We start from the raw sequence: 27,032 nt of genomic DNA, 5'->3' as shown, positions 1-27,032 counted from the left end.
GAATACTTGTGGACTGAATAAATCCCCGCCTGCTCCATCTTGTAAGAGTTCCCGTTTTCTCTAAGTTACTGATTAAGCCACTCTAACGTGTGAAGGAAATCTCAGCAGTACTTGCATTTTTAAGAGGATCTGTGTTTCTTAAACTTCTAGTTGGCAGAATTTCAGGTACTGGAATAAAGGGAAGTGAGGACTTTCAGGCGGTGTACTGGAGGGTATTTTGAGATCAGGTGGGAAGTAGCATTCCAAAGGCGGTCACCCTTTGATGTGCTGGGACGTCTGTTCCAAGAAAAAACAAATTCCTCTGTATTGGTCACAGCTTTCTCCCTCCCTCTATGGCCAAACCCATAAATCCTCTAAAAGTGCTGGCTGGGGAGGGCTGCGCAGCAGGGACCCACGAAGGTCAGAAGGATAAGGTTAAAACAGAAGCCACAGAAAGCACAGATATGCTATATTTCTACCCCCAAGACGGTGCATCGTGGGTGTTATGTGCCTCGGTGGCTACTATGATTTTCCTACTTACTCATTTTCAGGACTAATATTTATATTCAACCTCTGAAAATTGTCCATTTGCTCAAATATGAAATATCTATTATATTTCTAGTTGTTATTTTGCAAACCAACCAGAAAAATAATAAAGTACAGAGTTCTTAAAATTTTTAAAAATTATTCTTTGGAAAATATTGGCAAAAGAAATGTTTTCTTTTTTCTTCGGTACGCGGGCCTCTCACTGCTGTGGCCTCTCCCGTTGCGGCGCACAGGCTCCGGACGCGCAGGCTCAGCGGCCATGGCTCACGGGCCCAGCCGCTCCGCGGCATATGGGATCTTCCCGGACCGGGGCATGAACCCGCGTCCCCTGCACCGGCAGGCGGACTCTCAACCACTGCACCACCTGGGAAGCCCATGTTTTCTTGAATAAGGATATCACTTTCAACTTTTCGGGACCCTGTGCTTCAGGAACTTGTCAAATAACAACAATTAATAAGTAATAGACATAAAAGGGATCAGAAAATTAATTTGAATCTTACCAGTGATTTCGTAGATATACTGACTAAAGAGCAAATTACAAAGTTACCTCAGGTATATACTGAGAAACAATTTAAGTATATCTCACAGCATAAGAATATGTCATTCTTCTCATTTCCAGAACTGCCTTATAAAGTCGAAGTTCAAACTTCAAAGTTATCACCAAAGAAGTTTAACCTGGCTGCATTTCGCACTCAGTTTTAATTAAACACACTTTCTTCTCAACAGCTCTTTGCAAATTACAGCAGTCAGTATGTGTATGTGTGTGTGTGTGTGTGTGTGTGTGTGTGTGTGTGTGTGTGTGTGTGCGCGCGCGCGCGCGCGTGTCCAGAGCTGATAGAATTTGCCATTTTAAAATGTGCCCCAAACCGTAACTGAGATATAAAGAGGGAAAGAAGTCTCAAAACTCATTTCTTAGAATGAATACCACTGTCAGGTAGTATTTTTAAAAAGTGAGTCCGTAGATACAGTATATTGCCACATTCAGCCTAAACCAAGTAGAGCGTTAGGAAGATGGACTACGGCGTCCAACTACCTGCGTTCAAATCCCGGCTCTGCGGTTTAGCAGCCCGGTGACTCTGAACAAGCTGTTTAACTGGTTTCCTCGTCTGTAAAATGGGGACAATAACAGGACCCACCTCAAGTGAGTTAATAGATGTAAACGGATCGCAGCAGCTCCTGGATGCAGAAAAAGCTCAATCCAAGTTAGTTATAAGTATTAGTACTGAGTCTGATACACTCAACAGAGTCAAAGGAAAGATGGTCATATTTTCTTCCTCCACCATTTAGCAGAAAACATATTTTCTCACGATGATTACTTCCTTTAGAGTTGTTTTGTCAAAAGGCGGCTCCTGCTCTTTCAAAGTGGGTCTTCCTCGCTGGGGATTAGCTACATCCTCCCTCCCCTGAGTCACACCACTTCCCCTGAACCTTGTCACCAGTGTCAAGTACAACAGTTTCACTTTGATGTTATTGACTCAATCTGGCCCAGGAGGAAAGCTATTCAGACCAGAGAAATAAGCATCACCGTGGACTGAGGAGTGATGGTCCCACAGGTTTTCCCGGAAGCAGCAACTCTTCTTCCCTTTGCCCAACTTCTCTCCCGCCCTCTTGGTCGGGCAGTCACCTGTGGAGAAGGTGTGCAACGGAGTGAGGCTGTGTTATTGTTTGGCATCGGGGTGCCCCGCCTTTTAACTGCACGTCCGGGATGCCCCGACAGGGTGCGGTTCCCGCATCTCTGTGGATGCACATGGCTGGGTCCGATGTCAGCCTTCTGTTTCTTCCTTCTTACCCATGACACTACGCTCTCACTGAATACTGTTTCAGCTCGTCTCTCGTCCTCTGTGCGTCTAGCGTGTTCCCTTTCTCTCTCTGCACGCTGGCGGTTCTGCATCCACCTTTGGTTCCGTCGCTCGGCTCACTCTTCACGGCTCTGACCTCCTCACACCGCCTTCTTCCTGTTTGGGGTTTTCTGGTCTTCCCTCCAGGCACCCCGCCACTCTACCCTGTGCGTAGACTATGCTGACTGTAATGCCTGAGCACTTGCTCTGTGGGGGACAAGGCCAGGGCTGGAGAGAGAGACTCGGATCCCTGCCCTCAAGGAGCTCACGGTGTGGTCGGGGAGGAGGGGGTGTTATTACTGCCGCGGTGGCTTCCTCACAGGGCACTTCACCGGGGGAAGGATGCTTTCATACAGCAGGGGGTGGGGGAGCCTTCGCAGAGGCAGTGATGTCTGAGGGGCCAGCCAAGTGAGGATGCAATGGGAAGAAGTGCATCCCAAGCACATGGTCCCACGTGGAGCTGTGCTAACCAAGTGGCGGTTGAAGAACGACTGGTGCTCGGGGCCTGGTGAGAGCGAGGCTGAGAGGCAGGCAGGGGACAGAGAGGGAAGGACCTGGCAAGCCATGTGAAGGGTCTGGATCTTATTTTGTAGGTGACACAGAGCAAGGCGGAGAACGGCAATCAGATTTTTGTTTTCGTCGTCAGGTCCTTCTGTCAGTGAAGAGGCTCTATCTCAGAAAATAAACGTGAGGTCACTTTTATGAAACGTTATCCTATAACAGCCTAAATATTTGTGCTAGGCTGTGTTTCCACAGACGGCTGCAAGAGCATCTCCCATTCCAAAGCTCTTCTGCAATGCCACTTGGCCGGGCCCCTCCCTGTGATCTTGGCTGGCCTGGGATTTGCTTGGACCAGTAGAACTCCGTGACGCTCTGTGTCTTCTTAGTTTGGCCCTTAAGAGATGTGAGCCTTTGTGTGTTGGGAACACTCACTCTGAGAATCTAATTACCATGAAAGGAAGCCCAAGGTAGCCGCACAGAGAGAAAGAGAGGGAGCGGGATGTCCCAGTCTTCGAGCCATACCTACCCAGTGCCATATAATATATGAGTGGTCCCATCTCAGATCTGCACAACCTCACGAGAGACGCCAGGTGAATCCGTCAGGCGCAGAACCAGCCCACATTCCTGAGCCACAGAATCATGAGCAAAGAAAATGGTGTTGTTTTAAGTCACTAAGTGTCAGGGAAGTTTGCTACACAGTGACTGATACCCAAAGCAGTAGTCTAGGTCAAATAAATAGTACACCACAGCCTTGACAAGTTCAGGACAATCGCACTGGTCCACTGTCAACATGCGCTAAGCTGTACTTCACTTAATTACTTATCACCAACTCTTATTTCAAGCCTATGTCACACTTAACGGATGAGCGCTCAAGCTTTTACAAAAAATGGTTCTTAGAAAATGTAATCCTCTGATTCCATCTTGCAAAAAGGCTAAGAAAAGGCAGTGTGTGGATTAAAATTCCCTGGAATTCAGTCTGAACTTTCCTAATGGTAGTTTTCAGACAAAGAGCCAAACAAACACGTGTCTCACTTTTTGGACCTGCAGAATGTCTGTTGGTTCTTTATAATTTGCTTTCTTAGCTATATTGCTAAATGTCTTGAGATAGGCCAGTACTTGAATAAACGGTGTGATCTCTCTCTGGGTCTAGATGTTTAGACCTAGAGATCTTGACTATTTTTCCATGAGAAGATATCTACAATATTTTTTCAGGAGAAAACTGATTTTGTATATTTAAAGGAAGATATATTCTCTCTGTTCTGAATACCTCTAGTCTGTTCTCGAAAGAGAAAGGCTTGGCCTTCTTCCTTTCATTTCAACTGAAATAATAAAATTCAAATATGATGTTATGTGATGACATTTCTCTCTACCAGCTCCGCCTGTGGGAAACTGTTAACGGATAACTTTGCCTTCATTAATTTCTAAAATTATGTGCTAGCTTATGCTCGGCAATATTGGCAATTTGGGGTCAAGTAAGTTGCATTTTATTTTAATAAGTAATGCAAAGCCTTTCCTACTGCTCACGTGGCTTTCTTTCCTAAAGCACTTTTCATCAAAGTTCCCAAGTGCACTATAAATAATAACAAATCTCAATGCCCAGGAACTAGGAAAGAATCCCTGCTGTCAAATCCTTCGTTTTATTGGAATGGAGGAAGGTTAAAGTATTTTGTGCTGAACCTTTGGCAAATATTCAGGCTGCCTCTGCTCCAGAACTTAGAATTATGCAATATCTTTCTCCCTGAATTATTTCAACATTAAAAGGAGTTTTACAAAGCTATCTAGGACTGGCTCAGCTGCATGTAAGAATTACTCTGATGAAAGAGTTTATTTATGGCTACTGTGAATATCACTCCATCTGTACAGCCTAAATATGTCCTTAAAAATGCATGCTAATTTATTTTTCTTTTCCAATGACTGATGCAGAAGAATGAAGAGAGTTCCCATTCTGAGAGGGGAGAAGATGCTATTCACCACGATCCTATCTTCCAGAAACAAAGTCCACTGAGGAAATCAAGTTGTTCTTTTTGGAGAAGCGGCATTTTGAGAAAACCTGGTTGTTATTAGATTTCTTGTGCTACTGTCATCACTGACACAGTAGAAGAAAAAATGTGTTGTTATCATGTGAAGTTTTAATTTGCAAACTCTAAATGACAGTGGAATGATTTCAGTGTTTGGGTGACTGCACTCGCATTTACTGGTGAAGGGTTACACTACTGGTTATATTCTCTGTGCTGCACCTGTGCTTACGAGCGGGCTAACTACAGACTGGGAGCCATGAAATGTATCCACTACTGCGCCACACCAGGTGCCTGGGTGAAATCCCGGTGTGACCAGAATGTGTAGATATCAAAAGAACCCCCGCCCCTCAAACAGCTACAAAATATTAGGACCAGGAGGGATCCTACAGACTCCTCATCCGACTCACTCGTCTTATGGTCAATATGACAAAGCAGGAATGAGAACGTGGGTCTCCTCGCCCCCATTTCTGTGACCTTTCCATCTGCCTTCACTGTTAGATGGCTTGGGAAGACTGGCAAGGCCATGGAAAAGCTGGACAAAGGCAGGGGGAAGGATGCCCCAAGATCCTATAGCCTCTCTCCAGTCTCTGCTACTGAAAAAGACAATCTAATCTGGATTAATACCCTTGGGTGCCAACTCCCGTATGTCTTCATTTATTGCAAGAGAAATAAATGAAGCAAGGAAAGCAAGGTGGAGGGACTGGCACAATGGAACTGGGCAGGGGAGGGGAGGAAGGCAACAGGTGACAGGGTATAGAGTCTGGCCAAACAGACGTCAATGCGCCAAACTGTAACGACGTACTTGGCCCTATGCACCACTTCTGAGCCAGACCCTTAACATTCACCTTAAGCAGACAGGCCAACATTGCAGTGCTTAGGGCTCTTAGCACTAATGATTAGGCCCTGAAAAATGTGACATTCAAAGTCAGAATCCTTCTTGTTAGCGATGAGAGAAAAATAAAATCTATTCCCAGACTAGGAGAGGCTTCATGACTTCCGCAAATCAAGATGCGGTCTGAGCTCTGTGCCGAGAGTTTAAGAAAGAGAAGGAGATAGAAGACCTGGAATAGGTGAGCTTCCTCAGGAAATACTAATTGAATTCAAATATCGTTGTTGAGCTCTGCTTATGAGCTAGACAGAATCTCAAGTCCCCAGAGACACGAGGAAGCATAAGAGGGAGGGTAACACGTTACAAGCTACACAGAAAAGGTACAACACACAAAGACACTTGCTTGGGTGACTGCTAAAGGGACTCTGGTTGAGAAGAGGCTCCATGAACACGGTGAGGAATGCACTTAGGGGGGCCACCTGATTTTCTCACTTCCCAAAGGAAAGCAGGATACATGGGATGGAGAAGCCATTAGGCTCTGGAAGGAAGGGGTGCTGAGTCTCACACAGGGAGAAATGTCTCCCTTGTTCTGCAGTCAAAGATGAGCATAACTCTTTGGTTGCCCTTGTGTGATTCCCCCACCCACCCCCGGGGGGGGGGGGAATGTCACAGTGGAACTCACAGAGCTTTTCCCCTGAAACATGATGGCATTCACACAGCAAGTATACTACAAACTGCCTCTGAAATCCCACTGGGGTGACACAGGCTTTTGAGGTTAAAACCCTAAGCTCCAGTTTTAACATTGTTTTAGCTGTGCCTTACTTGCCATTAGAAGCCCAGGCTGGTGCTCATTTTATTACTGCTGGGATTTATCTTATTCTTCTTTAAATATTATGTTATTTTCCTCCGCTGGTTCCATATTTCTGGTTACACTTTCAGTGAGTCCCCTAAATTATTACTCTTTAAGAGATTTTTCTTTGAATACTCTCAATTATTGAATCTTTGGCATGCCTTTATTGTCCTAATTCTCAAATTTAGTCTTTTACTTTTTAATGAAGATCATGATGATTTTGTTCTGAAGAATCCTTAAAATCTTTTATCGTTTCATTAAATTTTTTAACCTCTTTTACCCTTTGATAATTTCTTTTTATTAAAATAATTTTGCGTTTGCTGTATATTTGCATTTAATGTTTACCTCCTGCCTCAACCTTGTAGGATATTTCAGAGTATTTCAATATTACTTTTTATTTCCTGATCATTCCTAATCTTTTTGCCTTTTATTATTGGCATCTCCCAGCAAAGTGAGAAACTATGAGGATGACAGAGGGAGAAAATCATACCACAGAGATGGGGAGATGGAGTTTTTCCCTTGTAGCAAGATGCGTCTTCGCAGTTTTAAATGTTTCCCATCACCTTCAACTCTGACTGTGTAGTAGAATGTATCTAGATAATTCCAGAGACCCACAGGCAAAAATTGCTGAAGATGATAATGATTCTATTTGTGTAGACATTTAAACTACTAGGTTGGGATTAGCACACAGCCCCTTAGACAATAAAGGTTCTAAAACGTGTGGCTCATTTATTTATTCCACTAATATTTATTGAGCACCTACGATGCATCAGAAAGTGCTAGATACCAGGGATTCAATCAAGAATAAGAGAATGTGCCTTCTGCCCCCAGAGAGTTTACAATCTATTTGGAACATCTAAAGGTAAAGAAACCAGTATATGCTAAGTGCCGTGCCAGCTAACGTGTACTGACTGGTTGCCACACATGGGGCTAAGTGCTGTTTATAGATGATCTCGTACATGCTTTAAGGACATGTGGGAGGAAACAAAATCCTAATTTGGAGGAAGAGTTTTCCAGAGGAAAACTATCTAAGTGAGGCACTGAAAATGTAGAGAATAGCCAAAGGAAGGAGGGATTAGAGGTAGGGCAGAAATTTCCATGAGGCAGTAGGATGCACGGGACCACTACGGAACCCAAAGAGGCTTGGACTTGGAGGAAAGTGATGTGTGTAGTGCTGGAGAGATGAGGCTGGAGAGGACGGGGGAGTGCAGACCAACTAGAACCTTCTAATTCATGTTACAGGGTCCAGCTTTCATTCCAAGTACACTGGGTAGCCATTGGAGAGTTTAAAGCAAGGAGTGACAAGCTCAGATCTGGGTTCTAAAAGGATCCTCCCAGCTGCAGCACGGAGGACAGTCCACAGTAACAGAGACCAGTGAGGAGGTTCTGGCAGTGATCCAGAAGAGAAATGGTGTGACCTGCAAATAGCGTGGGGGCTGGAGAAGGTGGATGGAGTAAAAAGATAAGCAGGGGGGTGCAGCTAACAGAACTTGGTTTGGGCTGAGCTGCGGAGGTGACGAGTCAAGGAAGACATCCAGGTTTCTGCTTGTGCAAGGACAGCTGATGCCAGCGCCAGACACAGAAAAGAACGGGAGGCGGGTCTGTGGAAAGAGAAGGGGGAAGACGACACCTGCAGTTTGGGGCATGGGGTGCTGGATGCGCCCGTCAAGCAGCAGCAAAAGAGGACTCTGGATAGGTCATGGATGGGCAGTGGTCAGCCAGGAGGTGGCTGTTCAGGTCAGTAAGCGGTGAGGTTACCCATGGGGTGAGAACACTGAGGAACATCAACCTTCCAGGGGACAGAAAGGAGAGCAGTAGCTTGAAAAGCACAAGAGAGGAAGGAAGGAGAAGGGGAAGGGGGGATGGGAGGAAGACGTTGCTCAGAGAATCCAGAGGTGCTCAGTAGCTGTCTGCCGCAGAGAAGTCAAGGAAGACGGGAGAGGAATTATAGCAAGAATCAGCAAAAGGGAACAGGAGTGGGATCCATTCCCAGAGGCAATGCCAGATGTCTGTGGCCAAGACACGGAGGGAGAACACAGAGCAGCAGGTGCAGAGGACAATTTAAGGAGTCTGGCTGTGAAGAGGAGGAAAGAGAGAAGTAGCTGGAGGGAGGCGCAGAAGGATGGCCTTTTTCTTCAAAGAAGGGAGGGATTTCAGCATGTCTGTACAGTGAGAATGGGGCCAGGCATGAGGGAGGGAAGGAAAATACAGGTGCAAGAGGACATAATCAAGAGAATGAGATTCTCAAGGAGGAAGAAGAAATGGATTCCAGAGCTTCAGTGGAGGATGAACATTAGACAGGTGAGGGTTTTTTTCTTTTTTCTTCATTGTAAAAGACAGGAAGGATGGGAGGGTGGATCCAGACAGAGTTGGGCTTGTAGCCCTGTGATCTCAGGGTAAGGTGGTTTTCACCAGGAAAACTTACATTTTCTCAGCGAAGCAGGCTGAGGGGGTGACAGTGGCAGGAGACAGTCTGAAATAGCTGCTGTAGAAAGAGAGTTGACCAGGCAAAGTCTGAAAGCCTGGCAGGTGCTGGAGATCATGGAATCACGCACCAGGAATTTGCATAATTGCATCACTTTGTCCAGTAGAAACCCATCAGCTGGATACACACTGGGAAAAGGAGACAGTGGGACTCAGCTATGGCCCCAGGGATCCCAGCTTTAGAAAGAAAAGCAGGGCGCCTCACATGGCTCCACGGAGCCTGCTTCGCCCAGCAGCAGGGAGAAAGCTTCAGGGGGGAGGAAAGAGTGGCCCTTTTCATCTTTGTCAACAGCCCTGGTCTGTTTAATCAATACTACTTCTTCCTATGTGACTTAGTTCCTTAAGAAGCTGATGGGGTATAGCCCAAAGTCCATATTCCTCTTAACTAACTAACTAACTAGCCAAGAGATCAGGGTTCACAGCTAGTCATTTGTCAGGTAACCCTCGGTCAAGTTTCTTAAGCTCTGCAAGCCTCAGCGTCTCCTCTGTAAACTGGAGATGCCACCCAATGAGCAGTACCGTAGGAGGAGATAATTCCATGCATCCAGGCACCTGCATGGTGATCGCCCAACTAATGTCACTTTCTCCTGCCCTCCCTCCAGGCCTGCGCCTGTGTGATTCTATAACTTAAAAGGAACATTATAGAAAACTAAATGTCATGGGTCTATCATTTTCAAGCTTTTGGGTAAGACATGTCCCAAACTCCAGGACCCAAACTTTCATGAATTACTCTTGCTACATGAAATGCCTGCTGGTCTTTTCTGTTCCATTTGACTTCATATTTAAAGATATGCTTGTTCCAACACAGTAAGTTAACTTCATAATCCAATAATGGATTGTGTCTTGCAGTTTAAAAAACACTGGGTGAGAGGCCTGTTTTTCTATCACTGAAAACATTAACGGACCACAGAACGGAAAATGAAGACTACTGCTCTAAAAGCGCTACACACGCAGCTGACGTGAATTTCTCCCCAAACTGAAAGAAAGGTCAGCTGACTTTCATGAAAGACTTGGCTTCTTGCTCACCTGGGCTGAGAAGAGTTGTCTTATCTGACCATGAACTCACAGCACTTGGCTTGCTTTGGAAACTCCCCCGTATCTTGGCAACACTCTACTTGCTACATGCTTATTTTAGCATCTACTCAGTGTGAACTGAGTAGAGGGCTGAGACGGGAAAGAGGGTAAGATAGCCAAGGGCAACTAAGGGTCTGCTCTTTGTACTTTCAACTAAAGAGTGTAGTTGATGCCAGTAGCACACTTTGAGGGGGAACTCTGGGCTCAGCCCCTCTACTCACTCACCAGCTGTGCTCGCTGTCTTCCTTTCCCTCACTAGGATGTCACGCTCACAGCAATCCTAAAATGCCATTCCCACCTTCCAGAACATCCTCATCTACCCCTCAGGTCTCAGCTGAGCCGTTGCTTTCTCTGGGACGTCTTCTCAGACACCCCAGATCTAGTGCTCCCATGACACCACGTATGTCCCTAGTACAGCGCTTACACACTCATTCTGCACTCATTTACTCACTACGTGCCAGCACTACTGTAGGAGCTGGGAATACGGCTACAGACAAACGCCAGCCCTCAGGGAGTTTATACTCTAGAGAAAGAAACAGACAAAATAAACATATAACGTTGTCATGCACCGTAATATTATAAACTGACATATAACAATACAAATATTGGGCTGGCCAAAAAAGTTCATTGGGTTTTTCCATAAGACGTTATAAAAAAAACCCAAATGAACTCTTTGGCCAACCCAATACATGATGAAATCATCACACTTATAATTTCCCCTTCATCTGTCTGCATCTCCCCCCCGGCTGGGTTATACAGCACAGCGTGCGGCTCTGCGCCTCCCAACCACAGCTTGACGGATGAAACCACAGCCATCAACTTTCTGGTTCTCTCCACTGTCCTAAGAATTTGTCCTGGGCTTCCCTGGTGGCGCAGTGGTTGAGAGTCCGCCTGCCGATGCAGGCGACGCAGGTTCGCGCCCCGGTCCAGGAAGATCCCGCATACCGCGGAGCGGCTGGGCCCGTGAGCCATGGCCGCGGAGCCTGCGCGTCCGGAGCCTGTGCTCCGCAACGGGAGAGGCCCCAAGAGTGAGAAGCCCGGGCACCGCAAAAAAAGAAAAAAAAAAAGAAAAAAAAAAAGAATTTGTCTTGTTTTGGTCACATATAAGAGATAACTCAACCTTTACCTAATCTTCTGCAAAGGGTCTGTTCTGCACATTTAGTGTCATTAATACTAACGCCACACTTACTTGATTCTCAACAACTATTCATTGCTAAACCACGAAGTCCTTCACATAAGCAGGGGCAGCCCTCCCTACAGAGACGCGGTGTTTATCTGTCAGGAGCCCTCCTGCCCATGGGTTCCCTAGTCCTCCAGGAGGTGCTGGAGTAATAAGTCCTCCAGTTATTCTTCGCTAGAAAAAGGGACATAAACACAAGGTGAGATAGGAAAAAACTAATTCAGGAGCAGCATCGGCCCAGAGAACCCGCACGTCGGGCACCAAATGATTTGGTAAAAAGCTAACTGGTTAATTGGTTAACCTCACACCCATTAGGATGCCAACTGTCAAAAAACAGAAAATAATGGGTGTCGAGTATTGGAGAGGACGGGAGACGCTGACAGCCTCGTGTGCTGTTGGTGGGAGCGTAACATGGTGCAGCCGCCACAGAAAACAGTGTGATGGCTCCTCAAAAAACTAAACCCGAAATTATCATCTAATCCAGCAATTCCACTTCTGGGGATACAGCCAAAAGAATCTAAAGCAGAAATTTGAAGAGATACATCCATATTCATAGCAGCACTACTCGTAAGGCAAAATGTGGAAGCAGCCCAAGCGTCCATGAACAGATGACTGGATAAACAAAATGTGGTGGATACATACAATGGAATATCATTCAGCCTTAAACAAGGAAGGAAATTCTGACACGGGCTACAACACAGACGAACCTGAAGGACATTAAGCTAAGTGAAATAAGCAATTCACAAAAAGACAAACACTGTCTGATTCCATTTATATGAGGTCCCTAGAGTAATCAAATTCAGAGACAAAGTAGAAGGGAGGTTTCAAGGGGCTGTTGGAAGGGATGGATGGGGAGTTATTGTTTAATGGGTACATAGTTTCAGTTTTGCAAGATGAAAAGAGCTCTGTAGATGGACAGTGGTGGTAGTTGCAATGACAACGTGAATGTACTTAATGCCGCTGAACTGCACGTTTAAAAATGATGAAGATGGGAAATTTTGCTACGTGTATTTTATCACAATTTAAAATATTTAATTGGTAGGTAATCTAGCTCTGTGGTTTATGGCAATGCTTGGTGATCACACACACCTGATGCTAACAGTTACCAGCTGGAAGAGCTGGGCAAGCGACTCAACCTCCCTGAGCCTCCGTTTCCCCATCTGCAGAATTCGGATGGTGATGGTGGTGGTGATGGTGATATCAAGTTTATATAAGCTTCGCGAAGATTAAACATTACAGACAGTAATGTCTGTCAAATACAAATAAAACTGAGTATAATGTCTGGCACATAAATTATAAATAATAATATATCAATAAAACCATGACTTATTGCTTTTATTGGCTCTGATTACCATCAATATTATTAGCTTAATTCAAAAGTTAACATCATAATTTTTTTAAAAAAATGATATAAATGAACTCACTTATGAAACAGACTCACAGATTTTGAAAACAAACCTATGGTTACCAAAGGGGAAATGTGTGTGGAAGGGGGATAAATTAGGAGCTTGGGATTAACATACACACACTACTAAATATAAAATAGAAAACCAACAAGGACCTACCGTATAGCACAGGGAACTCTACTCAATATTCTGTAATAATCTATATGGGGAAAGAATCTGAAAAAGGATATATGTGTATGTATAACTGAACCACTTTTGCTGTACACCTGAAACTAACATTGTAAATCAACTACGCTCCAATAAAACTGAAAAAAGAAAAGTTAACATCAATCTGTAGAAGTATGTGCTGCCAGAGTGAGTGGCTTTGAATATCCGCTAATTTAATCCCAGAGCAGAAATCTACGATTGCAGGCTTAGGATGTGCTATTCCTAATTTCAGAAACCTCTGGTTCTCATTTTGCACCAAGGATATCTTTAGATGACAGAGCAATGTGTCTAAGTGCTTGACAGGTTAAAATAATGAAAGATGTTTCCATTATTGCAAGGAAACACCTTATATCTTTTTTGCCTCGACATGTTTTCCTATGAGTTTCTCCTAATTTCTGCCTTAACAGTTAAAATACATATTAGAAAGCAAACCTGAATGATTTGCTGCTTGAAAACGAGACACTTAACGTTTTAAAATAGACAGAAACAGAAAGAATGAGTTTAATGCTATGTCATGTCACCACAAGACTAATTTCCCTACTTTTTAATTACAATCTGATTTTGGGCAACAAAATTACGTAAATATGAAACCACATTATACATCGGTATTCTCTGGGACTTACAACCATTTTTTATTTTTATGAAATGATTTGTGAAAATTACTTGAAAAACAGATAAAAGATTGAACCCTCTAAAATGGAAGCCACCTGAAATCAAAAATACCCTTAAGTCACATTTGATTACTATATCAGCAATACTTTCAAAGGCCAACAACATAATCAGTAACTCTAAAACATGAAATGCACTAAGAACAGGAAGTACTAATTCCAATTCCTATTTTAAAGGAAGGCAAATGTCCTATCGTCAAATTCTGCATTATAAGGAGATCTGTGGAGCTTTACTCCTGAATCTCCTGGTAGATTTCTACCAGAAGCCCACACTCTCAAAAGAAAATCCTGAACCCAGTCCACATGGAATTTTAGATAAAACACCAAATTCATGACACAGAAGAATTTCGTCTTTTCCACAGAAGAGAGACAATATATTACAATGGCATGAGGGACCTTTATAGAAATGGCCAAAGACAAATGGGCTATTCGAGGGAGCCTCCAGGACCTGCTGTGAACAAGAGAAATCTCATCTCGGTGTTGAGATTTGAAGAAGGACCACAGTGTGACTTACTGAACAATATCCCTGCATACCCGAAAGACAAGTGACACAAAAGAAAGTTCCAGTGTTGACCTATGTATCTTCCAAACAGACTCAATAGGGAGTGTCTGTTGCAGGGAGGAGGGTCTGGGAGAAGGAAAGCAGCTCAAGCTCGTCCGAGAGCCACCTGCCATCCTGAGCAACCATCACACAAGACAGTGGCGGAAGCGAACAAGTGATAAGGCAGAGGAGGTGACAAGAGTCCTCCCTGGAAGTTTACATTTTAAAAGTTTACAAGAAAAATCACAGGGGCTGAAACAAAGGCTGGTGATGCCGACAGGTTACTCTTGAAATCAGAGAGGAAAGTTATGGGGGGGAACCCCCCAAAAAAACAACTTAATTTTGACTTAATTGCTAACTTGGAGGAGTTCCACAGCTGGGGCTTTGAAGGTTTTAGAAGCTCTTCCCATGTTGCCTCTTTAAATATATATACAGTTCAATCAGCACAAGACTAACCAGATCAGTCTGTGGCAGACACCTGCCTCAAACAATGGCACTGATCTCCGAGGGATTTCAAACAGCTGTGCATAAACTTCAAAAGTAATTTGCAACCAAATTAGTAAATGTCACCCTCCTTCCCACCAGACACAGCATTTTTTAAAAGACATTAAGTATCCGCGGTGAGACAGCCATTTTACAAGAGTTAACAAAGATAAGTTATGGGGGAAATGAAGATGGTGATTCACAAGTTTGGGTGTGGGGTAGGAGTTGGGGGGGGACCTTACGAACAGGGCTTGTCTATCAAGTATCCCCAACAGGAAAGGACGGTGGTGATCACAGCTTCTAGAGAACAATGTAAGGAGAGCAACCACCAGACTCGTGTTCAGAAAGGGCAGGGCACCTGCAGGACCCGCACGTTACCGCTACCTAGGGATGGATCATCCTTGGTCTGGGTCATTCTCTCCACGGACACAGAGCGGTGTCCTCTCCTTCTTCTCCCCGTGTCACCACCTCCTTCCTTGTCAGCTTGGTCCATCACGGAATCATCTTTTCTTAGCACCACTCTGATCAGGACAACCCCGAAGGACGAGGCAGCTCAGCAGTGCTGATCCTGCAGAAATCCCAGCATCTCCCAGGTGAGGCCGCCTCGGGCCTCTCTTCATTGACCCCGTGGGGAGTGCCGAGCCGTTAGCATGAAAGGTCCATTTCACACTGATAACCGGGGCCCTTAAAAACCCAATAAAATAAAGACACTGACTCTACTTTCTTAACGTGTGACCCTCAAAGCTGAAAAACATTCTTACCAAGGTTACAGGATTGAGCACCAGGAAAAAAACCGCTCTCACCCACAATTACGGCCTGAAGCACCACTTTTTTTTTTCTTTGTATCTATCAAAACCCGCCTCGCCCCGACGACGGCCCCTGGAAACAAACCAAGTTTGTTTAGAAGCGAGTGTTAGCAGCCCTATCCGATCCTCTAACAAATGCCAAGAAAACTCGTTATTCTCCTCTGCGGACAGGTTGCCACTGCATCAAACACCTCTCCTTCCCAATACGTGCCGAGAACACAAAACTTTCCGCCGCCCTCCTCCCTCCTCCCTCCCTCCCACCCAAGCCGTTCGTTCAGGTGAGAGAAAACCCCAGAAGCAAGAGGAGGCAGCCCGGCCCCTTCCCCAGTGGCCTCCGCCCGGCCAAAGTCCGCGCATCCCGGGCACCCCGCGCGCGAGAAACCACGGAAACTAGACCCAAAGTTTGCGGCTCGAGTGGCCGTTTCCGAGTTCGCCATCAGCCTACTCGCCCCTTCCTGGACCGGCTGGGAGCCAGAGCCCGAGCTGGGTGGCCACCCCCCGCCCCTCGCAGGGCGCACGGCCCCGGCCCCGCGGCTCCTGCCCTCCCGGTCGGCGCCCGGCGCAGGGACCTACCTGCGGGCGACAGCGGCCCGAGCTCGCGGCTGGGCGGCGGCGGCGGCGGCGGTGGCTGCGCGGGAGCGGGGTGCCGGCGCGGTGGGTGCGCCCGCGGGCGGCGCCGGCCAGAGGGCGCTAGTCACCCCGCGGCCCCACCGCCGAGCCTGCTCCCCCGACACCCTCCCCGGAGTCGCGGCCCGCGCACCACCCGCCGCGCGCAGCTCTCCTCTAGGGCCCGCCCCGCGCTTCCGCTCGCGGCGGCTTCGGCCCTGAGACCAGGACCCATCCCCGCGCTGGGGATACTGAGCCAGGCGCCGCGCGCGGGCAGAGGGGCCCCGAGTCCACGTGACTCTCCATCCAACCAAACCGAAAAGCGAAACGAGCCTTCCCACGGGAAGACTCGAGGTCATTAGGTAAAATGAACTTCAGCTGTTTTGCCAGCTTTTCCACTAGAAAGGACTAGAACCCTGTTCTTTTAAAACGACCCACCTGAGAAGGATTTGGTGCCGTTCTGTCCGCTAGATAATCTTTCCTCGGTTGTGGCCTGCCTCTGACTGTTCCTGCTCAGTCGTTTTATATATCATTTCCAAGTTGCATTGCTTTGAACTTGACAGCCCTTGAAGCTGCAGTGCAATGTCTTATCAGTGCATTTGTCATTGGAAGATTTTACGCCTGGTTTGTGGTACTGATGATCGTTGATGAGGATAGTTGGGGTGCTTTTTCCTGTGCTCTGTAGAATTAACTTTTCATTCAGGTTAGAAAATCTATATACTGGTTACCAGTACTGCAGGGCCGTTCCCTCTCAATTAGGCCACGAAATGATTAAAATGTACTTGCTGTAGGCTTTTGTTGCTATAATATACTAAGCCCAGGTTAGTTTAAGAAATAAAACAATAGTCCTTTGTTTTGTCTTTTTTTTCTTTTTTCTTTTTTTTTTTAAGGGAGGGAGATTAAAAATGTATGGAAGAGCCTAACCTTGGATCAGCGCGCTTCCGATCATGCAAGTATAGACCGTCAGCTGACTACAGCTCAGACTACAGCTAGTCCCAAACTTCTAAAGATGAAAAACTGAGGCCCAGAAGGGTTTACTGACTTAATTCACATAGCTGCCTTGTGGCAGGCCTGTGCTGGGAAGCCAGATATGCTGACTTTACCCCCTAATCTGTATAAATTCAGCAAAGCAAACGCACACACCTTTTACAGATAAAAATATATTCCCTGAAAAGTTTGCTGTCTCTCACACTTATCAATATGTAACAGCACTGCATGGACCCTGGGGCCAGGATCATCCAACAGAGAGGCTGCCACCTCTTGGAAGATAGTAGCCAGGAGGTGTGAGTGTGGACAGACATTGGCTGTGTGGGCTCACTGTGATGTCACCAGAGCCTGGCACACAGTAGGCGCCCATTGTATATATGCTATTGAGATTTGGTGGGAAGATGCATCTATGGCTGAGAACAAGGTGGCAGAGCTGGAGAAACGACCCCCACTGAGAGGCCCAGCTTCTCTCTGGGAAACCTCCTGGTTCAAGATGCCTTCCTCCTGGCTCTCCACAACCATCCTTAAGCAGAGCCTGTCACACGGAAGAGAGATGGCAGACTGCCAGAGGCTGCAGAGCCTGGGAGACAGCAAACCCACTCATTCCTCCTTGCTGGGGTTTTCAATGACTATTTGAGAAATGACTATTTGAGAAGGTTAAATATTAATCACATGTAGGGGCTCAAGGGAAAGTCATATGTCCTTTTAATTTAGTCAGTAGTCTGTGGCTTTTAAAAAGTTTCAAATGATGATGATGATAATCATATACTGAGTATCTACCAGTGGCTGTAATGAGCACTTTTCATTTTTTTAATTAGTTATTTTTGTGATGAGCACTTTTTTTTTTTTGCGGTACGCGGGCCTCTCACTGTTGTGGCCTCTCCCGTCACGGAGCACAGGCTCTGGACGCTCAGGCTCAGCGGCCATGGCTCACAGGCCCAGCCGCTCCGCGGCATGCGGGTTCCTCCTGGACTGGGGCACGAACCCGTGTCCCCTGCATCGGCAGGCGGACTCTCAATCACTGCGCCACCAGGGAAGCCCTGTGATGAGCACCTTTGATGCACTATTCATTTAATCCTCACAACAATCTTAAGAGGTGGATATTATATCCTCATTATCATCACTATCATCATCTCTATTTTAGAGACGAGAATAATGCAGCTTAGAAGGATTATGCAGCTTGCCCACAATCATATAGTTAATAAAGTACCACAACCAGGGGCTCCCCTGGTGGCGCAGTGGTTGAGAGTCCACCTGCCGATGCAGGGGACACCGGTTTGTGCCCCGGTCCAGGAAGATCCCACATGCCGCGGAGCGGCTGGGCCCGTGAGCCATGGCCGCTGAGCCTGCGCGTCCGGGGCCTGTGCTCCGCAACGGGAGAGGCCACAACAGTGAGAGGCCCGCATACAGCAAAAAAAAAAAAAAAAAGTACCACAACCAGTATTCAAACTCAAGCCAGTCTGAAACGGCTCCCTTAGGCACTGTTGAATACTGCCTCCATTCTATAGCCATACCCTCCTTCTTCTGCTTCTCTCTCTTTTGGACAATGGTCCCTGGAGACCCGTGCTACTCTACTATATAACCATATAGTCCTACGATTGGAAACCCATTAATCTGAAGACTGGATCTTTTAAAACAATATTCAACAAATGTCTAGAAAGGCGTTGTTGTTGTTGTTGTGTTGAATCTCATCTAAAAGAAAAAAAAATCCCGACTTGTTCTTGTTACATGTAGGCGTTAGGGATACCTGTAGACCTTTCTGACCCCAGCATCCTGTATAGCCAGCCTTCCCTTCCCCAGACTACAAGGCATTTCTGTTTTGTGTCAGACTTTGTCTCATTGTTTTATAAACATGGCTGCTGCTCAGAAGTTCTCCACACCTTTATTTCCTGGAAGAGGAAATTGCATTTCCGGGAGGGGCTTACATGTGGGTGGTGAGGTTCCACTCATTACGTTAAACACACCCGAACTTTCAGTTCTGTACTTCTTTCCCCGCTTCACCTTCTGCCCTGAACTTTCCTGGAATCGTGCTGAGAATAAGACTGTGGGGCAGCTTTTTCAGTTTCCTTTAGCTGGGAAAGACATGATTTCTCCTCTGGATGCAGAGCTAAGGAATAAATGACTCTCTGGAATCTTATCTCTGGGGACATCTCAATCCATCTTCCTTCTACTTGGGATTTGCAAAAGGGAGCTGAAGACATCTCTTTGCTTTTAATTTGGACCTGGTGGATGGTTAAGCTCTATCTCCCAAACAGGCCAGCTCTGACACCCTTCTGTGAAACTGACCTTGGGATTGAAATTAAAAAGAAAACATTCTTATTATGGGCCTCAATTTGGAGAAAGACGGTATTAGGGAGAAGTAGGATATGATCCCACCGACAGTTTGAACAGAGGATAATTTCGCAAGGACCCTTCTGTCTGTGCAGAAAGTCACCACTCGGAGGAAACCAGTCCGGACAATTTCATGAGGAGTTTATAAAGTGGTCCACCTCAACACCCAGAAGAATCAGCATGGAATTGGAAGACAATGACCTACGCTGACTGAAGATTTGATAAACATGTTGTGTCTGGTGTAAGTTTATTCAGAAAATGTCAAAATTATTCTAGGAGCTACGGGTGAAAGAGGCACAGACAAAAAACAGATATTTTCTTGTAAAACACAGGGAATATAGCCATTATTCTATAATAATTATAAATGGAGAATAACCTATAAAAATTTAGAATCACTGTGTTGTACACCTGAAAATAACATACTATCAATCAACTATACCTCAATAAAAATACCACTGCCTCTAATAAAAACAGGTATTTTAAATCCACAGCTTGGACAAGGGAAAGGGAGATTTTTTTTCCCCTTTCCCTCCAACTTTATAGACATTCAAGTGGGAAAAAAGGATAACAATTAGAAATTTTTATTGCCAGAGGAGAGCTCTAAACCGGGAAGCAAAAATTGGTCCTCCCCTTAGGGAGTAAGTAAACCTTGATTACTGTTGATAGTAAGATTGATATCAACTCTTCCAAACCATGAGGGGGAATGGTGAAAGGTGAATGCAAATTTTATCCTGAAATAAAAAAGGAACAATGTTCATAATCTGGTATGTTTGAGATTCTGCTGTTATTATACATGCTTAGTAATGTTAAGCTAATTTTAAAATCTTAGACAACGTAGGGGAGGTAGGTGTTTTGTCTCCATTTAAGAAAGAGATGATGAGTGCACCTAACATAAGCTAAAACTTATTGTGCATTTATGGCGGGTGTCCAGGCATGGTGCCCAGCGCTTTGTTTAAGTTAGTTAATTTGATTCTTACAACAAGTCCCTTGAGATGAGTAATATCCTCTTCATTTTCCAGATAGGACAGCTGAGCTTCAGAGGTCAAATAAATGATTTGCCAGGTTCATTGAGCCAATAAGTGTGGGGTATGGCTTGACTCCCAGTCTGTTGACCCCCAAAGCCATGATTTTTGCCATCATGCACAGAGACAAGAGCTGAAATTATAGCCTTATTCTCGAAACGCTAAATGAATCGTGTATGTTTACAGATGTCCTGATGAATACAGTATTCTAAGAAGAATTAACACGTGTAGATGGCCAGTTGTAAATTAGAATGTATCAAAATGCCCACTTAATACAGCCATAGGAAATAAAACAAATAAAAATTTTAATCTTTAATGATGCAGGACGCTTAGAGTAAATCATTTTTCCTGAGCATCAAATATTGTTACATCATAAAGAAATTGAGCATGAAAGTGTTTCTTTTTTTTTTTATGGTAGAGAGTTATAAAAACACAATATTGCTGTCTTTTTTTTAATTTAACATCTTTATTGGAGTATAATTGCTTTATAATGGTGTGTTAGTTTCTTCTTTATAACAAAGTGAATCAGCTATACATATACATACATCCCCATATCTCCTCCCTCTTGCATCTCCCTCCCACCCTCCCAATCCCACCCCTCTAGGTGGTCACAAAGCACCAAGCTGATCTCCCTGTGCTATGCAGCTGCTTCCCACTAGCTATCTATTTTACATTTGGTAGTGTATATATGTCCATGCCACTCTCTCACTTTGTCCCAGCTTACCCTTCCCCCTCCCCGTGTCCTCAAGTCCATTCTCTACATCTGTGTCTTTATTCCTGTCCTGCCCCTAGGTTCTTCATAACCTTTTTTTTTTTTAGATTCCGTATATATGTGTTAGCATACGGTATTTGTTTTTCTCTTTCTGACTTACTTCACTCTGTATGTGCCATCTTGTTTTAGTTGTGGCTTCTGAAGTCCTTAGGCACCATTTTTTAAAAGTCATCCCTGCCCCTAAAGAGACTCCAATTGTAACATAAGTATCTGAATCAGATAGTGAATGGTAATGTTTTCAATGTTTTAATATGGATACCAGTTAACACAATAAACTTCTGGTGTGTTTGTAAGGTCTAAGGATAGAATCAGGGAGAAAGGAAAGGTCCAGAATCTCTGAGGATCCACAGATACGCTTTGGATTTGGTGAGTCCAGGTATATCAGCAAAATGAGTATGGCCCCAATGGATATAAAACTTTGTCTGAAATTAAAGGGAGACTGACTAGATAGAATCATCTATACAGAGCACGTTTTTTAGTGATTCTCTTCCACCAGTGGAAAAACAACAGCAAACTGAAAGTGCAAAAGACCGTACATTTTGATGAGAAATCCTCCCCAGGGAGGATTAATAAATCTGAGAATTAATCTGTGAATTCTGGAGGGAGAAATTAGATGAAACTTTGGTCATCTTTATAAATTTGATTATTGCAATTCTACGATTTGACACCGCACAATTACCCTTAGATCTGGAAATCAGTGAAGGCATGTTAGAGTGAAGTGCTTTGTTTCTCAGTCTCCTTTTTGAAAAAGCAAATAACACACCTGCCCCTCATTACTCCCTTTTTCTTCAATCCACACCTCTCAAACACATGTTGTTTATGGTTTTATTCTGCCATTAAAACACACACACACACACACACAGATGGAGGGAGGGGATTTATGTTGGACTACATGGGGTTATTCTGTCAGGTTTCTTTGAGCTATAAAAGGCCAAGAATAAATGCCAATTAAAAGGAAGTTCTAATTGTTAGTGATGGGGAATGTAATAGAATTTGCTTCTAGTACTCGTTGCTGATTTAATAGAGTCATTGCTATAAAAAATTCAAATATTCTCGAGGAAGTCATACACCGATGGCACAGGAAAACGCTGAGAGTCAAGAATTTCTTCTTTGCGTTCAGCTTTCCTGACTACACAATAGTTTCAACCATTCAGTTTAAAGTAAATATTTTGCGAAATGAAAATATAAGTAATTTCTTTTTTTCCTCAATGGTTAGAATAGTGGCCTAATGAGGCTAAATTGACCATATTTGGCTGTGCTGTGAGTGGGAGGTGCTCTGTTGCATGCTCCCACTTCATTCCCCAACCCCAGCATCTCATCCCTGAAATGTTTGTTGTCAGCCCCAAATGGTGATGCTCAAGACCGGTTATTTCTTTTCTTTTTTTTTTTAACGTCTTTATTGGAGTATAATTGCTTTACAATGGTGTGTTAGTTTCCGCTTTATAACAAAGTGAATCAGTTATACATATACATATGTTCCCATATCTCTTCCCTCTTGCGTCTCCCTCCCTCCCACCCTCCCTATCCCACCCCTCTAAGTGAAGACCCGTTATTTCTTTAAGCTTACCTTGGCTCATATGTTGTAAGTAGATCCAAGCTGATATTTCCTTCCTTCCTTCCTTCCTTCCTTCCTTCCTTCCTTCCTTTCCTTCTTTCCTTTCTTTCCTTTCCTTCCTTCCTCCCTTCTTTCCTTCTTTCTATCCTTCTCTTTCTCTCTTTCTTTCGCTCTTTCTCTTTCTTTCCCCACTCTCCCTCCCTCCCTTCCTTCCTTTCTTTTTCTTTTGTTTTTTCCTGTCTTTTCTTTTTCTGCTTGTATACTAGGCAGAGTCAGCAAACAAAAGAAGTAAAGCCCTACCTTTGGGATTCAACATATCGCTCAGAGAGCAGATGCTTTATCTCCATTTTACACATAAAACACACATACACACACATACCACACACACAAACCATAAACCCGAACTGCCCAAGACTTGAATAAAATGTGCTCTGATGATAAAAGAAAAATCTGTAATATTTAAGTAATCATATCAATAGGTTATATTTGTACATTTATGCAACATTAAAAATAATGAAAAATAAATTAATCTTTCTACATCTCATACTAGAACTTGATGGAGATATGCCCCCAAATCAAATATATGCAGTATCTTAAGTTGGAAGATAAGCTTTTTTTCTAAATAGATTACAAATATCATGCATTATTTCACAAATACTTCTGTTTGTTTTAAAATTAAATAAAGGAGAGGTATGCAGATTACATCTTGCCAATTTCATAAGGAAGATTGAGTAGGTCAAACCTCTAAAGCACTTTGGTCCCTATAAACCTTAAGAAGAGAATGTTGTACTTTGAATGATCAGCTACCCTTTATAAAGCATTTGTACCATGGTATTTTACATGTATTATCTTGTTTAGCCCGCATAACAAACCTATAATATGGGTGGTGTTATTTACAATTTACCAATGAGACCACTAGGGCTCAGAGAGGGTAAGGAACTTATCCAAGATCACACAGCAAGTGAGCGGCAGAGCCAGACTCAGAACACAAGAAGGGATCATTTGGACCTATGCCAAACTGTGTCTAGAGAATTCTAGCCACCAACTAAAGAGGCTAAAAATAGGGGTCATAGTCTGCATGCAGATTTTGAAAAATAATGTTTATTACTTTTCCCATGATAAAAGTTATGCATTTATTTGCATACACACACATCTAGAAATTAGAGAAAAGAAAAAAGAGAAAAAAGATTACCCATAGTTGCACAACCAAAGACAATAAGCATTTTGATATATTTCCTTACATGCTTTTATCTATAATTTTGGGGATTATTTTATTTTAAAAATAACTTTTACGTGTTGCCTAATTGTAAAGTAATGAATATTAGTTATAGAAAATTTGAAAAATATTAAAATATATATAAAAGAAGTTGTAAAACCCTCGTATACTCAAAGTATAAAGATGACTGTTAATCCTTTGGTATCTTAGTCACAGCTGAGAGCACACATCTTGAGACTGAAGCTGAAACTGCCTGCATCACACAATTTGTAGTTTATGGTTCACAATACCTTTTTAAAAATTTGTTTGTTTGATTTTTACTTGATTTGTTAATGTTTTATTTGTCAAGAAATTGCAAATGTGATTTTTAGCCAGATGATTGGAATGCTTTGGTTGCTCTAAACAGGACCGGCTACTTGGCTTTTTCCTAAACAACAAAAATTACTCTCCCCACACACAAATATCTTAAAGAATGAATAATGATACTGTTTAAACCTGTCCTTATAACTCCACAGAATGGCTTAAATTGTTTTCCTCAAATGTCACTTGTTTTAAGTAGTTTCTACTGTGCAGGAAAGAAAACCAGCAACTCCCTGTTTACTAATTAGATCATGCACTTTTAACCAGAGGGAAAAGCTTCTGGTCAGGCGAAAGCAATTAATACTGAATTTCCAGATTAAGTAAATCACTTTGAGTGTTACATAAATTGGGAAGGGCTGCAGAAATTCAGATTAAATTGTAATCACACTAAGAAAGTTTCTCTCCAAGCAAAAAACAAGACAGCTGTTGCTTGAGAACGTGTCATGTGACCTGATGTGCCAAGCAAACTTAAAAAGACTTAAAAACTTAAGAACTTAAGCGTTCTGAGTGAAACAGCAAAAGGTGCCCCACATTCCAGCTGCTACAATATTATTACCAAGTTTTCACTTCTCCTGGGAAGGTAGTGAGGACCAGCGCAAAGGAAACCAAATAATTAATCAACGGAAAGTCTTTAAACATAGGTTCTTGAGGTTATTATGGCCTTTTTTCACGTTCCATAGAGTATCAAAGCATTGAAAAGAGTTTTTTTTCTTGTTTTTTTTTTTTTCCTTTACGGTACGCGGGCCTCTCACTGTCGTGGTCTCCCCCGCTGCGGAGCACAGGCTCCGGACGCTTAGGCTCAGCGGCCATGGCCCGCGGGCCCAGCCGCTCCGCGGCATGCGGGATCCTCCCGGACCGGGCACGAATCCACGTCCCCTGCATCGGCAGGCGGACTCCCAACCACTGCGCCACCAGGGAAGCCCTGAAAAGAGTTTTGAAATAACTATTGTACATGTATTTGTTTTTCCAAACCTCTATTTACTTACGTTTTGCAGATTCATAGTTTCTCTTTTCCTTGTGATTTCATTCGGATAGAATGGAGACCTCTTCCATGGTTCCAAACTTACATTCTTCCTTTTATTTCTCAGCTAAGAAAGAAAATTCCAAAAATTCCATGATCTACTTTGTAACTCTGGACATAGTGACTCCATTATGTACATTATGGGGAAGATGTGGAGAAAGTGGAATTCTCATGCAAATTAGTACAACTAGGGGAAACTGTTTGGCAGTATTACCCAAAGCTGAGCATATGCAGACTCCGTGACCCAGGCATTTCTTGAGTATAGACACGTATACATACACGCACTAAAAGATGTGAACAACATATTTGCATCATGGGTGCAATCACGATGTACCACATTTCATGAGGCAGCAATGAAGTTTAACAAACTACTGCTATAGCGTGAACAACTCTCAGAAATTGTCATGCTGAGTGAAAGAAGCCAGGTCTGAAAGAATATACACTGTGTGATTTCATTTACATAAAGCTCAAAATGGGTATAATGAATTTATTCCATGGAAAGCCAAGACATTAGTTATTACATTTAGGGATGTGGATGATGTAGTTTCTGGGAACGGGCATTACAATGGCTTATGCTCTTAGAATGGCTTATGGCTTGGTTTATCACTTGATGTGGGAGCTGTTTACATAGATATGTCCACTTTGCATAAATTCATCTCACGGCACGTATATGGCTTATGTACTTTACGTGTCAACCCCAATAAAAAGGTTACTATCTGAAAGAGACTAGAAATGAGTGTTCGCAAGGATGTGGAGAAAAGGGAACACTTGCACGCTCTGGTGGGAACGTAAGTTGGTGCTATGGAAAACAGAAGTCCTCAAAAAAATTAAAAATAGAATTACCATACGATCCAGCAGTTCCACTACTGGATACTTATCCAAAGAAAATGAAAACACTAATTCAAAAAGATACATGTACCTGCATGTTCACTGCAGCATTATTTACAATAGCCAAGATATGGGAACAACCTAAGTGCCCATCAATGGATAAATGAATAAAGAAATTGTGATAGATAGATATAATGTTATATATATGTATATATATATATATATATAATGGAATAATACGAACTATTATTCAGCCATAAAAAAGAATGAAGTCTTGCCATTTGTGACAACATGGATGGACTTCAAAGGCATTAAGCTAAGTGAAATAAGTCAAAGACAAATACTATATGATCTCTCATATATGGAACCTAAAAAACAAAAAATACTAAGCCCCAAAATAGAGAGCAGATTGACATTTGCACGGGGTGGAAGGAGAAATGGGTAAACTGTTTTTTTGTTTGTTTCAGTTTAGAAAAACTGACTTAAAAAGGGTTATTTGCGAGTGGAATATAATACTATCATATTCATAAAGCCCTTTCTCTGTAGCCTGAAACAGGATTGGTGTCCCAGGTAAAGGTGAGTTCACAAACTCAGCAAGTGCGACTGCAGGGCAGATGTGTGAGTTCTCTCCTTGATCTATCTCTGCCTCTGTCTCTGTTTTTCTTTGTCTCTCTCTATTTCTCTGGGTCTGTCGCTCTGTCTCTCTCCCTATCCCTCTCTGTCCCCACCTATCTTTCTCTCTCTCTCTCTCTGTGTTACTCAATATGCCACAAGTTAAGCTCAATGAGAGCGTGACCTCAAACAAGTCACTGCTACCTTCTGAGTCCTTTTTCCTTGTTTGATGACGAGGGAGTTAGACAAGATGGTGCTTCCAGTCCTTTTGGACCCTCACTGCTGTGATTCTAGGCTCCTTTTCCTCTGTGA

General features: G+C 43.6%; 1 protein-coding gene across 5 annotated transcripts in view; it reads right to left on the bottom strand.

Moving 5' to 3' along the window:
* The window catches only part of PRKCQ (protein kinase C theta), a 158,255-nt gene extending 142,013 nt beyond the window's left edge, over positions 1–16,242 (bottom strand). For 2 of the 5 annotated variants that reach the window (XM_049704773.1, XM_049704788.1), the window contains exon 1: positions 15,984–16,156. The gene's annotated coding sequence lies outside the window, so the exon portion shown is untranslated. Of the gene's footprint in view, positions 1–15,983 lie in introns of all 5 variants that reach the window. The other 3 variants (XM_049704793.1, XM_049704779.1, XM_049704775.1) reach the window with 3 other exon arrangements.
* Positions 16,243–27,032: the final 10,790 nt, after the last annotated feature.

This window comes from Orcinus orca, chromosome 2, assembly GCF_937001465.1.
Source record: "Orcinus orca chromosome 2, mOrcOrc1.1, whole genome shotgun sequence".
In the NCBI taxonomy this organism is placed as follows: domain Eukaryota; kingdom Metazoa; phylum Chordata; class Mammalia; order Artiodactyla; family Delphinidae; genus Orcinus; species Orcinus orca.
This window is presented reverse-complemented; position numbering and strand designations above follow the sequence as displayed.